Source organism: Triturus cristatus, chromosome 8, assembly GCF_964204655.1.
Source record: "Triturus cristatus chromosome 8, aTriCri1.1, whole genome shotgun sequence".
Lineage (NCBI taxonomy): Eukaryota > Metazoa > Chordata > Amphibia > Caudata > Salamandridae > Triturus > Triturus cristatus.
In genome coordinates, this window is record NC_140591.1 from 49,560,721 (window position 1) to 49,574,111 (window position 13,391).

Here is a 13,391-nt window from a genome sequence, read left to right on the forward strand (position 1 = left end):
GTTGGTGATCTTCAAATGTGTGGTGCATTTAGCTAGTGCTGTGCAGCTTAACATTTCCTAACTGCACGTAAGCGCTACAACTGCCACATTAACATAACTGCAACAAAATGCAATAATAACATTTAGGGGTAAGGGGATTACCTGAGAAAAAACAACAGGCCTAAGGATACAGCCCTACTATGCCTGCTAGTTCTTTTGGCAACCTTAAAGTCTGTAGGGTGCTTGTTCGCCCCAAAATCGAAATAAGCATTGGCAAAGCCTGTAGCTCTGGTGCTTTAAATGTGCTAAAACATGCACACATAGGCGTGCACAAATTCACGTTCACTTCTTGTGCTCTGTTTTTGTGCAACCAGCCTCCTTCAGTGCTTCCTATTTTTGGGCCCCGATTTTCATTTTCCAAGCTTGCAGTGCACACAGGGTACATACACATTAATTAACAGATTATACAAGTCAGCTATCAAAAAAGCTAAGAAAAGGTACCATTCAGACAGAATTCAAAATGCTAAATGTGCAAATAAAGAATTCTATAAAATACTCAATGAATTTCGCAAACCAAATTGCCTAGAAGGAACTCATCCTGTTACTCAAGATTTCACAGACAAACTGGCAAATCATTACACGGACAAAGCAGACACATTGGACTCGTACTTAAAACAGAAGCAAAGCACCAGCACTAACCCTTGTACAAAACAACAATCCAAAAATACTCTAACCCAGCCTCTCCCTTCCTTCCAACATATCTCACACGATGAATTTATGGACCTGGTCAAAGCAAGCAGGCCTGCCGGTAGCCCTTCTGAACCCTGTCCACCACAAACTTTCCAGACAATTCTTTTAACCACCTCTGTTGCCACTCCAGTAAGAAGAATCATCAACTATTCCTTAACTACCGGAATATTTCCAGAAGAACTCGAAAAGTCACACATATGCCCTTTACTGAAGAAAACAAACTTGGACCCGCTGAACCCTGACAACTACAGACCCATTACAAATGGACCTTTCCTGGGCAAACTGATAGAAAGGGCAGCATTCGCCCAGATGTCACAATGCATTAAAGAGAATTACATACTTTCAGACTTCCAAACAGGATTCCGTCCGGGAAAAGGCACTGAATCTGCCCTCCGTGCCATCTGGGATGACCTGAATAATACAGTAGACTGCAGCGGGGTTGCTGTGCTACTCCTCTTGGACCTCTTGGCTGCCTTTGACATGGTTCACCATGACACTCTGAAACAAAGACTCTATGGAGCCGGCATAGAGGGAACTGCTTTAGACTGGATCGAGTCCTACCTTCGAAACAGAACTAATGTCATCCATACCCCACCTTTCTCGTCCAAACCATACTCCAGAAAGCAGGGGTCCCTCAAGGCTCTATCATCTCGCCCATGCTTTTCAACATCTACATGAAGTCATTACCGGTACTGATCAATTAATTTCACCTCACGTGCTATAACTATGCAGATGACACGCAAATACTCCTTCAACTAGAATGTCCCATAGACATTGGAAAATCCCCAATTTTCAGTTGTCTCAGAGCCGTGGATCAGTAGATGACTCAGAGCCATCTCAAATTGAAGGCTTCCAAAATGGAAATACTCATGTGTGGTGATTGGAAACATTATGACCCACTTGCTGCCTGGCCTGATGAACTAGGATCACTGCCTAAAGTATCGGAGGAAGTAAGAAACCTCGGAATGACCATGGACTCCAAGCTGTCGATGAATGCCCAAGTCGACAAAGTAGCAAGGTCAAGCTTTGTCACTATAAAAACACTGCCACTAATTTGTTCTCATTTCGGATTTCCACACAAGTCGAAGCTACCATCTCCCTTGTTCTGTCCAAACTTGATTATGCCAATAGCCTCTACCACAGATCACCTTTAAGGACCATGAAAAGACTACAACAGATTCAGAACTCGGCTGCCAGACTACTCTTGCATATCAAACCGCAAGACCACATCTCACCTGCCTTGAAAGCCCTGCATTGGTTACCGGTTGCCAGAAGATCCACGTTCAAGCTGCTTTGTATCTATCACCCACAAAGCAATACATAAAATGGGACCGCTCTTCATCAGGAATAAAATCAACAAACACATTCAACAAAGGAACCTCTGCTCTAAAGGGGCATCTCGCCTCAAAATCCCAAGATACAAGAAAAAAACAATGGGTGGCACATCCTTCTCTGTTCAAGCAGCCACACTATGGAACTCTTTACCCCCCAACATAAGATCCACCGACAACCCCCTTATCTTCAGATAACTACTCAAGAATTGGCTCTTCCCCACATTAGCACCATACGCAAACAGAAATTTACAACATATCCCTCTGTATATAAGCATTTATTTTCACTATAGATATGTACCTATCTTATGTTGTTAAAAGAAAATCATCTCAGGTCCACATGTACTTGCTTCTATTGTGCATCTATGTACCTCCATGTACTTGGATCTGTGTGTCTGTTACTTTTCTCCTGAAAAAAGCATATCCAATGCACTGCCCTATTTCTCATCCTGTACCTCTATCAATCTCTTTAATCTACATATATTTACCTCCTTTATGCATCTATATACTTTCAATGTACTTATGGATCTATATATTTATCACTTTCTTCTAATTTGTAACTTCCATTGCACTACCTTATCTCTCACCCTATACATCTATCAATTTACCCTCTACATCCACTCTCTCATTTATCCCAAACCCCATACCACTACTATGATCCCCAAAATAACCCTTTCTAGACTCTCTCCTACTCTACCCCTCTTTGCATCATCTGCCACCTCTTTTACTATACCGATCCCCCAAAACAAACCTTTCTAAACTCTTCCCTCAGACTCTTCCCCTCCAAAAACCCTTTTTACTCATCCAAAAGCCGCCTCCTACTGCAATGACATAAAAAAAAATCCTTCACTCTTCCATCCCTCCTCTATCCTTTTCAATCAAAATAACAGACTAACATGTCAAATTCCACTATACTAATTCACCACTAATCCTTTGTGGGTTCCAGAGTAGTGTGCTACTCGCCAATAAAGCGTTTCAACACCCCATCAGGGTTACAAGCGATATATCAATGCAAACCTTTTTCCCTTTTCTACCCCCTCCCCAACCCAAATAACTGACTAACATATCCACCACTCAAGTTAATTTCATGTTTCACCATACTAATTCAACACTAATACTCTATGGGTCCCGGAGTAGCGTGCTACTCGCCGAAAAAGCGATTTGATGCCTCGTATGGGGTAGTAAGCGCTATACAAATGCAATTACAATACAATACAATACACAGGAGGTATACATAAAGTAGTTACTTTCAGAGAGACACTAAATAGTCTCTGTGTATTTATGTTCGCACATTAAAAGGCAGCCCTATTGGCTTTGTCAATGCTTTTTTCAGGCAGGTAAAATACAAGCCTGATAGGGTCTGAGAGGGGGTGTGGCCGGCAGGGCTGGGGCCTGCTATGCTTCTACAAATGCGCTCAACGCGGGAGGCTAAACATTGGTGCACGGTACATCCACCGCTACAAGCCGCCGATGAAACCGTCTGTTTGCTGGACTCCCCGGGCATTGTACATGCCGGTCACCCGGAATAAAGCCCCTTACTTCTGACGCCTTTGTATTGCCCATACACGACCCGGGACGACAACAAACTTAAGCCCCGAGGACTCATCTAGAGACCCGCACTCGGTCAAAAGATCTTCCCCCACCGTGCCTGGAGGATCGACGTTCCGTTCGGAGACCAGCGGGGTGTCGGCTTCCTCAGAGACCATCTGAGCTCCGCAGCCATGTTGTGCCTGTTCCTTCTTGCAGCCCCAGAGCTACACTGAGACCGGCTGCCGAGGAGATGAAGGTACGAGGACCTATTTGCCAATATTGGAAGGCCACCACTCGGCTTGCATGTCCTTCACCCTCCACTCCGGGATAATCGGTTACCTGGAACGAAGCCTCTACATCCGATGCGGATTGGACTCAGCCGAGCCCGCTGTGAGTCGGTGCCTAGTCCCGACACCTGCATCGACCCCCTCGCGGCTGGAGTGAGCAGCGAACCGGGCCTCCCGCCAGGCGAACACACTTCTCACACGAGCCGATACGAGCTGAGCCTGCGGGGAAACTGCTCTTGGCTCCCGATCCGAGAATCCCAGCTGACTCTTGCTGACCAGGGTGCTGCGACGATACTGCGGCTCTTCCGCCGTTGTTTATTGTCCAGGTTGACGCTGATTCTGCTGCCTGCTCTCTCGCTACTGATGTTCCCGGACCCAGGCTGATTCAGACGCCTCTTGCCTAATTTCTATTTACTAGATTTTCCAAGTTCTGCGCTTCGCTTGCGATTGGAGTATGACTTGATCAAGATCCTGACCCCTCATTTCGGATTTTTTCCTGCATTTACGCTATCACGGTCTCGAATATACCGGCCATACCCTTTCAGCACCGCCTGAACTCCTCAACCCGGTCCTGATGATGATCCTAAATTACGTGGATCGAAACGCCGTCGACTTGTTAGCTTAATTGATGGCACAACCTTGTCTTATGGTTCAACGAATAATGAGAAATACTTATTTCTACTGTTAAAACTGAGACCAGAACCTCTGATTGTTTTGTATATATTCACTTTCACTTCACTTTGCGCCGTCCCTTGCTGACTTCACCTTGTCACTTGCGTCGCTGTCTCTTTGTGTCACGTACATCTCCGAGCACCAAGTACAATTTCGGGTTGTTTTATGCCAATTGATCTCGCTTGCAGTGCTGATACAACTGTAACATTCTCCCATTGATTGGTTACATTTGCTCAACCCTTCCCCCCTTCCCCTTTTTTTGTATGAATCGTATTTAATACATGATGCTTTTTGCTAAACAACTTTATAGTTTGAGAGTCTTCCTTTTCTTGCTTGCAATGTTACATACATGCATGTATAACTGTCTTTGAATGATACCAGTTGAGATTTGTTGTTGTTCCTTACATGCTCTCTCGCTACAGCGGCTCGGCTCGCTCACGCCGCAGCGGCCCTGCTGCTATGTCTATAACTGGGCTACCGCTGGTTCTGCTGCCGGCTCTCTCGCTCCCCTACCCACGCGGCGATCAGGCTGCCGCAGGATCCCCTGTGGATTATCTGGCTCTTCCCACCTGGCTTGCTTGGGGCTGCGGGGTGCCCTCCTCGCCTTGTGTGACCTCCCCGGTCGAAGGCCCACTGCCTCCTCACCCGGCAAAGTGGCGGATGAAGAGAGATCTCAACCAACCTGCCCATAAGGTACAGCGACCGTACCGGCCTTTTCCCCCTCTTTTTGCAAGACAATGTGTGTTGCCACTTTGTTCTTAGCCTGACCATGATCGTGCACCATTAAGTGCCTGACCCTAAGATGGCAGCTGAGAGGAGGGATAGGCATTTTTACACCAAATCAGCAGCAAACGCTGTGATCAGCTGCCCACTATGATCTTGCCAGCAGGTATGGTCGCCCCCCCCCGTATGACTTCACTAACTCAATCCTGACTAATGCAGCTGTCTCACTCTAGCAGAGTGCTGCCTGACCCCAAGGCAGTGGGTTTTGAGCCATTTCTTGCATTTTCCGGTTCAGCCATTTCAAAGCTACTGCTGTTATAAACACCTGGAAAACTGAAGACATCCTCACTTGCCCCTCCGCATAGAAAGTGAAAGAGGACTGTTTGAAAAGCACCATAGCTATGGCTTCATGTAAACAAAGAAGGGACTCCCATGAACCTAATCTCTGGTTGAGCTAATGAAATAGCCATCTTGGATCGGTTGGGGTCAGTTGCCGGTCCTGGACTTCTCTTTCACTCTGGTCAGCTGGCCCACCTCTGGTGGCCAATAGTTTCTCCTTATTGGTCCTATTCTGTTTGCCCTCCAACCGCCTGTGTCTCTGCTTAACTTGTAAGGCCTCCCACGAGCCTCCCCACTGGCCTTGCTACTACAGCGGCCATCTACCTGCCCGGAGAGCTGCCTTCGCATGGAGTTTCAATCCAGGTCAGGATAAATGTCTGTACCTATCACTGTGATCCACTAGGTGACACTCATTTCCATGCTGGATTCCATACGTGGAGGGCCTAATCCCTGGTGGTAGGGTTTGCCTCGTTAATGGTCCCTCACCCTCTCTGCCACTGGAGGCAAGCTAGCCTTCTATCCCATCAGTATGATGTTTTATAGGGGAGTTGGACCATAGTCCTTGGCCCTGCATTTCTAGTCACCTAATGACCACAATCTTGTTGGATTATCCTCACTCGACTTCCGGAATATGCGCCCTCCTCTTATTATACTTCTTTGCGCTATCGCGACCCTAGTGGCCCCTTTCTCTACCCCCCCCCCCCACACCCCTCCTCTCCTCTTCTCCCTATCATGGCTTCCATTCGAATTAAGTCTGGAGTTAACTACTTCAAAGTCATTTATCCCCCTAATCTGTCCAAAGCAGCAGCTAAACGGTTCAAGCACACCACCATTGAACAATTCCCTGATTCCCTCTTTGTTGACCAATTCCACAATGGGCGCCTAGGGAAGCTCAAAAATGACTTTATTTTTTTCACTCAAGATATCACTTCCTGGTCCACCAGCTTCTTCAATTCCTTCAACGTTCCTCCTCCTCATCTATCCCACATGGACAGCGGCTAAAATGTTCCCCCTCCGCTAGCTTTAATGGCTCTCTCATCATTACACTTTACAATAATGGCTGTTGCCGGTGCCACTAACCTGTTGCAGGGATCATGGCCCAATCCACAGGAGCGAAGAGAAGTTCCCAACACTCCCCAGGCCAAGACCCGATATAACTACACACTATATACCTAGGAACTGACCCAAGGAGATGTGGGGAGAGACTGCGCAGATGTGACTATGTCTCAATCCCCCAGCTGGTTCCCTTAACAGTGGAAGTGGGTGGATGAGAACCTGTGGGAAAACAACAGAATAACCATAAAACGAGTGTCCTCTCACCTCATGTATACAAGGAAAACTCAGTGCCTGTTTTATAATGGTAGACAGTTTCTTACCGGCTGGACATCTCTGAAAGTATAATAGGAACAGCTAGGAGTTGCTGTGTGGTGAGTACTGGATACTCTTCCGAGGCTGGAGTCAATAATGTAAATAAATATCTTAGCAGGACTCTGATACTTAACTCTTAAAAATGGGGGAGGGCCATAGAGTCTCACAAGTGACGGATAATAGCAGTCCATTAAATGCGCTCAGTACTGTCTCATGCACACTCCTTATCTGTCTGCGTATGTAAAAGTTTAGTGTGCATAATATGTACTTAGGTACAATGTTTGCAGCCCAGAAAATAAAAACGCGCTCCTCGCGCTTATAAATAAACAATATTTCCGTTTAATTACAAGGTATCCAGCTCAACAAATAAGACGCGCTCCTCGTGCTTGTACATAAACAATGGTTCCCATTTAATTACAATGTATCCAGCTCAAAAAATAAGACGCGCTCCTCGCGCATAAAAATAAACAATGTATCCAGTCTTAAAGCAAACGCCAACGCGTACCACGCGTTTGAAAAGAAAGATAAAGGCAGCCAACCGAAACTGCAAACACGAATCACGCGTTTAGGAAACAAAAAGGAAATTCAAATGTGCACCCCGCGTAACAGTATTCTATGTCTGCAGAGAAGGGAAGCCTTTAGCGACCCGCATACTCAACGGAGAGGAAGCAGTTCAAATAAGGGAAGAGTCAACGCGGTCGCGTATGAATAGAGATTAACGGTACTGAGTGCGAAGGAAACACACAAACAATCAGAATAAGGAAATACCTAACCTGAAAGCGTCAACTGTCAGCGTCGTCGGGGTAGTAGTCAGATGTGAAACCTTCTTGAGAGTTTATCTGAAAGTCGAGATGCAAGATGAATTCCAAAAAGAAAGTCTAGTGAATGTGATACCTAAAAGCAGGCAAACAGTATCTCAGAGCTCAGCAAACGGTAAAGGAACTAGACGTTAGGGGAGAAAAAGGGAGGGGCGTGGAGTGATTCAGGGGTCCAAAAGCCAAGCACCAGTTCCCTTGATTGGTTTGTATTTAAAAGGTAGGGAGCATGTTCAAACTCCGCCTCCAGAACATGTAAGGGGCTCTCAATAAAGTGTCTTACTCTTTACAAAACAGGCACCTGAGTAACCTAGGATTGCCAGCTAACTGTACAAGAAGCCAGAGGTCTAACAGTGGCACTGTCATGATTCAAGCTACAGACTCCTGTCTCTCTCTCTTTGACCATCTCTTCCACTCCCTTCGTCCAACCCATACAACTATGATCTCACTCGATTCTTCTTCTAGCTCCTCTCCTTTCTCCCTTTCTCCCCCCGACCCCCCGTTACTCCATCAGGCCGCTCTCCCGGAAGTCACAGGCCTACCATTTGTTCCCCCCTGCTCTTTCTCCCTCCTCTCCCACTCTACCCTCTTCCCAATATGTTCTTCCCCCTATCTCTTCTGCCTTTCCTCTGGCCTCCACTCCCCCTCTCCACCCTGTATCTGCCTGATACTCCAACGTTTTCGCCTCCCCCTAATCCAACCCACCTTCCCCCTACTTAATCCACCTTTCTTACAACCTGGTCTTCCGATCAACTTTCCTTACCTTCCCCCTTCCCTCCCCCTTTCACCTCATCCCTTTCCGCTCTTCCCCATCCCTCATCCCCTGCCCCCAAAACTCTTCTCTTCCACCTCACATCTCCAACCTTCCCTTCCTCAACCTTGGCTTCCCAACCATGTCTCCCCCCTCGGTAATTTCATCCTCTTCTCTCCATCTGACCTTACAGTCCCTTACTCCGCCCTCATTTGCCATCTAGCCCAACCCCCCCACTCCACCTATTACCTCTCCCCCTACATTCACCTTTCATAGCCTACAGCACCTGTCCAGCACCATCCTCTCTTTTCTCCCCATACCTCTGGCCCTCCTTGGAATACCCTCCCTCCCCCCCTGTACAGCCCCCTCGCCTCTCTTCTCCCCGTACCTTTGGCCTTCATCTGACCCCCCACCCTCCCCTACCGGTTCAGCCTCTTCTCCTCTCTTCTCCCAATACCTTTGGCCTTCATTTGACCCCGTCCTACTCCTCAACTGTCTCCTGCTACTTATGATCCTTACTCTTCCCCTCTGTTCAACACCAGTAAAAATATTTCTCTTCCCATCACTGTATCACCATCCACCCCTTTCGTCCACCATCTTTCCCCACCTTCTACCCTTGCTCCCCAACTCCCCACCCCTCCCCTCCCTCCCTCACCCTCTGCACTCCCTTCCTTATGCTGTTCCCCCACCCCGCACTGTCCTCCCAAACTCTGCACTCCCTCCTGTATCCCGTTCCCCCACCCCTCCCCGTCCTCCCTCACCCTCTGCACTCCCTCCCTTATCCATCGAGCCACTCAACACTCTGTGCTCAGCCCTCCTCTCCCTGGAAAATAAACTTGATTCTCTCATCTCTTCCATTTCCCAGCTTGTAGCGTCCATCTCACTTTTAAGCATCAAGTTGCCCCCCATCCCTAATATCCTCCCGAGGAGTTCCTTGCTCCAGCGCCCCAATATAGCCAACCACAGTCTGTCCTCTGTAGACATCACCAACTTACTGGACAGCTACAAGACTACCAACGTCACTCCCCCTCCACCTTCCTCTCCTATTAATTCTACGCAGTGCTATTCAGACCATCTCCTCTGTCAGAACTTACCAGCCTCCCTCTCACAGGGCACCCTCATTCAAGAATCTTATCCCTATCTCCCTTAACAGCCCTAACACCCCCATCACCAAAACAGTTGCGTCAGTGCTGCACGGTTTGCTCCACAACTGCAGATCTGCAATCAAACACAAACTGGAAATTTCTGACACTATCACCCACCATAATCTAGACATGTTCTTCCTCACTGTGACCTGGTTTAATGACTCGTCTCATACTTTGTTTGATCTTCTGGTACCAACTGACTAGTCTATCCTCAGAAATGACAGAACAGACAAAATTGGGGGTGGTGTTGATATCATCTTCAGAAACTCCATTCAAATTACAGCCTTCCCCACCACCTTCTTCGGTACATTCGCATGCCTATTCCTAGAACTTCAAATACATCACGGCTCACCTTTTAGATTCCATGACATATACCACCCGCCCGGTAACTGCTCTTCCTTTGTGGAGGAACTCACCGACATTATCAGTGACCAATTTTCTCAAAGTGACAAACAGATCTTCCTGGGTGACTTTAATTTCCATTGGGGCTCTTTGGAAGACTCGGCTGCCAACAAGCTTGCCACCTTTCTCTCAGCCAATGATCTCTTCCAACATTGCTCGGAAACTACACACACTAAGGGCTCAATTCTGGACCTTGTTATTTCCAAAGCAGACCTGCTGACTATTGCTCCCCCATTCATGTAGACTGGTCTGACAACTTCCTCATTCCCTTCCGTTTTCACCTCTCTCACGTTATAACTCTCACCCAACCTAAAAGAGCTACTACCTGGTTCCGCAACACTAAAAACATTGATCTTGACACTCTTCGTGATTCTGCTATGCGGTCACTTCCTAGACTAGACCCTAATGTGGATGTCAACGATCTCACCTCTCAATGCCTCTCAGTCCTAGCAGTCGAAATTGATAATGTCGCTCCACTCCAAAGCAACTGGAAAAGACTCACCTCCTCAGCACCTTGGTTCAATAAAGCTGTTAATGATGAAAGAAAGAACCTTAGAATCTTGGAGAAACATTGGAGAAAATCTCCATCCAACTCTAATCTCTCTCTTTTATGTTCAGCAAGATCTAAAAACTACAACCACATCTTCCATGAAAAAGCTTCACATTTCAGATCCCTCCTTGACTCAGCCAAAAACAGACCCAAAATTATTTTTGAGCTCATCAAAAACCCAAACTGCTCTCCCCTAACCATTAAGCCTGAGGATTCCACAAAGAAAGAAGTAGATTTTGCTATATTCTTTGATGAAAAGGTCATAGCACTGGTGGATCAGGTCGCCCACCCCACCCCCATTGAGGAGCGGAAATCCTTAGTCACTTGGCAGTACTTTGACGTCATCTCGGAAGATGACCTCCTCAAATGCATCCTGGAAACTAAACCCTCCAACCTTTCCTCTGACCCCATCCCTAGTGTCATCGCCATCGATTTCTACACCCATACCCTCTCTTACTGGACCAGGCTAGTTAATCTCTTCCTCAGTCAAGGCTCCTTCCCTGTTGCCCTCAAATCAGGACAGGTTACCCCTCTTCTAAAAAAAAAAAAAACCCTCCGCTGATGCGAATGACCTCAACAACTTCTGTCCTTTCACCAACCTCCGTTTTCTTTCAAAAATCACTGAAAAATGTGTTGCAAAACAACTTTCCCTACATATTATGGACAATAATCTCCTCAACGTTTTCCAGTCTGGCTTCATCCAAAATTGAAGCACTGAAACAGCCCTGCTGCAAATGATTGCTGGTGCGCTGCATATACTTGACTCTGGGGAATCGTGTCTTATGATTCTTCTAGACCTCTTTGCAGCCTTTGACACTGTTAATCATAACACCCTCCTCAACACTCTTCAACAGAGAACGGGATTGGATGGCACAGTGCTTAAATGGTTTGCCTCATTCCTCTCGGACAGATCCCTAATGATCAAGATAGCAAACAGTCTTTTGTCTCCATTGGCTGTAGGTCAAGGCTTCCCTCAAGGTTCTATCCTGGCACCCACTTTGTTTAATCTCTACCTGGAACCATTAGGGAACCTCCTAAGTAAATCTGGGATCCATTATCATCTTTATGCGGATGACACCCAAATCTACCTCAAGGTTTCTTCTGCACACGATCTCTCAATACTCAACGCTATTCACAACTGGATGTTAGCTCGCCAAATCATTCTAAATCCTGCCAAAACGGAATTCCTCCTCCTTTCTACCTCTCTCTCCCCTCCTCCTGCTCAATCTTGGATGGATCAGCTGAACTTACTCAACAACAAATCCATCATTGTCGATAGCGCTAAATCCCTAGGTGTCTCGGCTGCTGTCATAGATAAATTCATAGCTGACCTACCGCCAAAAGCCGTGTCAGATGAGGTGCGGGAACAATTGGAGCTACCACTGACTGATGAGGAGTTGGGCACAGCTCTGGGAAAACTTAACCCCGGGAAGGCGCCGGGACCCAACGGGTTCCCCTGTGAATATTTTAGGCATTTTTTTATACAATTGGCCCCTCACTTTTGACCGGTGATAGAAGAGGCTCGGAGCGGGGCTTGCTTCCCCCTGACTGGAGGCATGCAGAGGTGGTGGTATTGCACAAACTGGGCAGGGCCCCGGAGCAACATGCTTCATACCGTCCTATTTCCCTCTTAAATGTGGAGGCGAAGGTTTTGGCCAAGGTGTTGGCCAATCACCTTCTGCCCCACATCTCCACCCTGGTGCACCCCGACCAGGCTGGGTTCATGCCCCGGAGGGCGACCAGACACAATATTAGGCGAGTGCTCATGGCAATGGCGGCCATCAGGCAATTTGGGGAACCAGTTGCACTGTTATTGGCTGATATGGACAGGGCGTTTGACTCCCTGAGCTGTGTGTACCTCTTTTCCTGCTGCGAAGGCTCAACTTCTGCCCACGCTTTCTCTCCTACCTAACGCTACTGTACACAGATCTAACGGCGTCGGTGCGGGTGGCGGGGGCACTTTATTCATCCTTTTCTATCAGGCGGGGTACGCGGCAGGGCTGCCCCATGTCCCCATACCTATTTGCACTAGCTATGGAGCCTTTGGCTGCATGGGTGTGCATTGACGCGCAGATCCGGGGATTTGAATGGGCGCCAGGTCTGTCTGATAGGATTGCATTGTATGCGGACTATGTTCTCTTCTTTCTTACAGCTATAGACAGGACGGGGACGCGGCTATTGCGCATTATGCACATTTTTGGGGAAACTTCGGGGCTCTATATGAACCCCCATAAATCAACACTTTGGGTTCTAGGGGATCGGACTGTGGTAGGAGCGTGGGCGTCCTCGGTTCAGTTGGCGGCGGGGGGGCTGAAATATCTGGGCGTGTTTTTATCAGATATACCTGCAGTCTCCTGGGAACGTAACCTGGTCCCAGTGTGAGAACGGACTCATGAAGATCTTAAGTCCTGGTCCCGTATGCCTCTGTCTTTATATGGCAGATCAGCAATATTTAAGATGGTGGCACTTCCCAGGCTCCTCTACCAACTACAGAATCATCCATACCAGATCCCACCCTGATGGTTCAGACAGGTGAATGCAGCACTGAGACGGTTCCTGTGGGAGGGAGGAAAGTGCGGGTTGCTCTGCGCACATGCTTCCTGTCCACCTATTGCGGGGGGCTGGCGTCCCCTAATGTTCTCTCATACTATCAAGCCTCACACTTGCTGGTCCTTAACGAGTGGTGGTACGGTGACAGGGGAGACCCGGCATATACAGTTGAGCGCCAGCTCATGGAACACCATTCTCT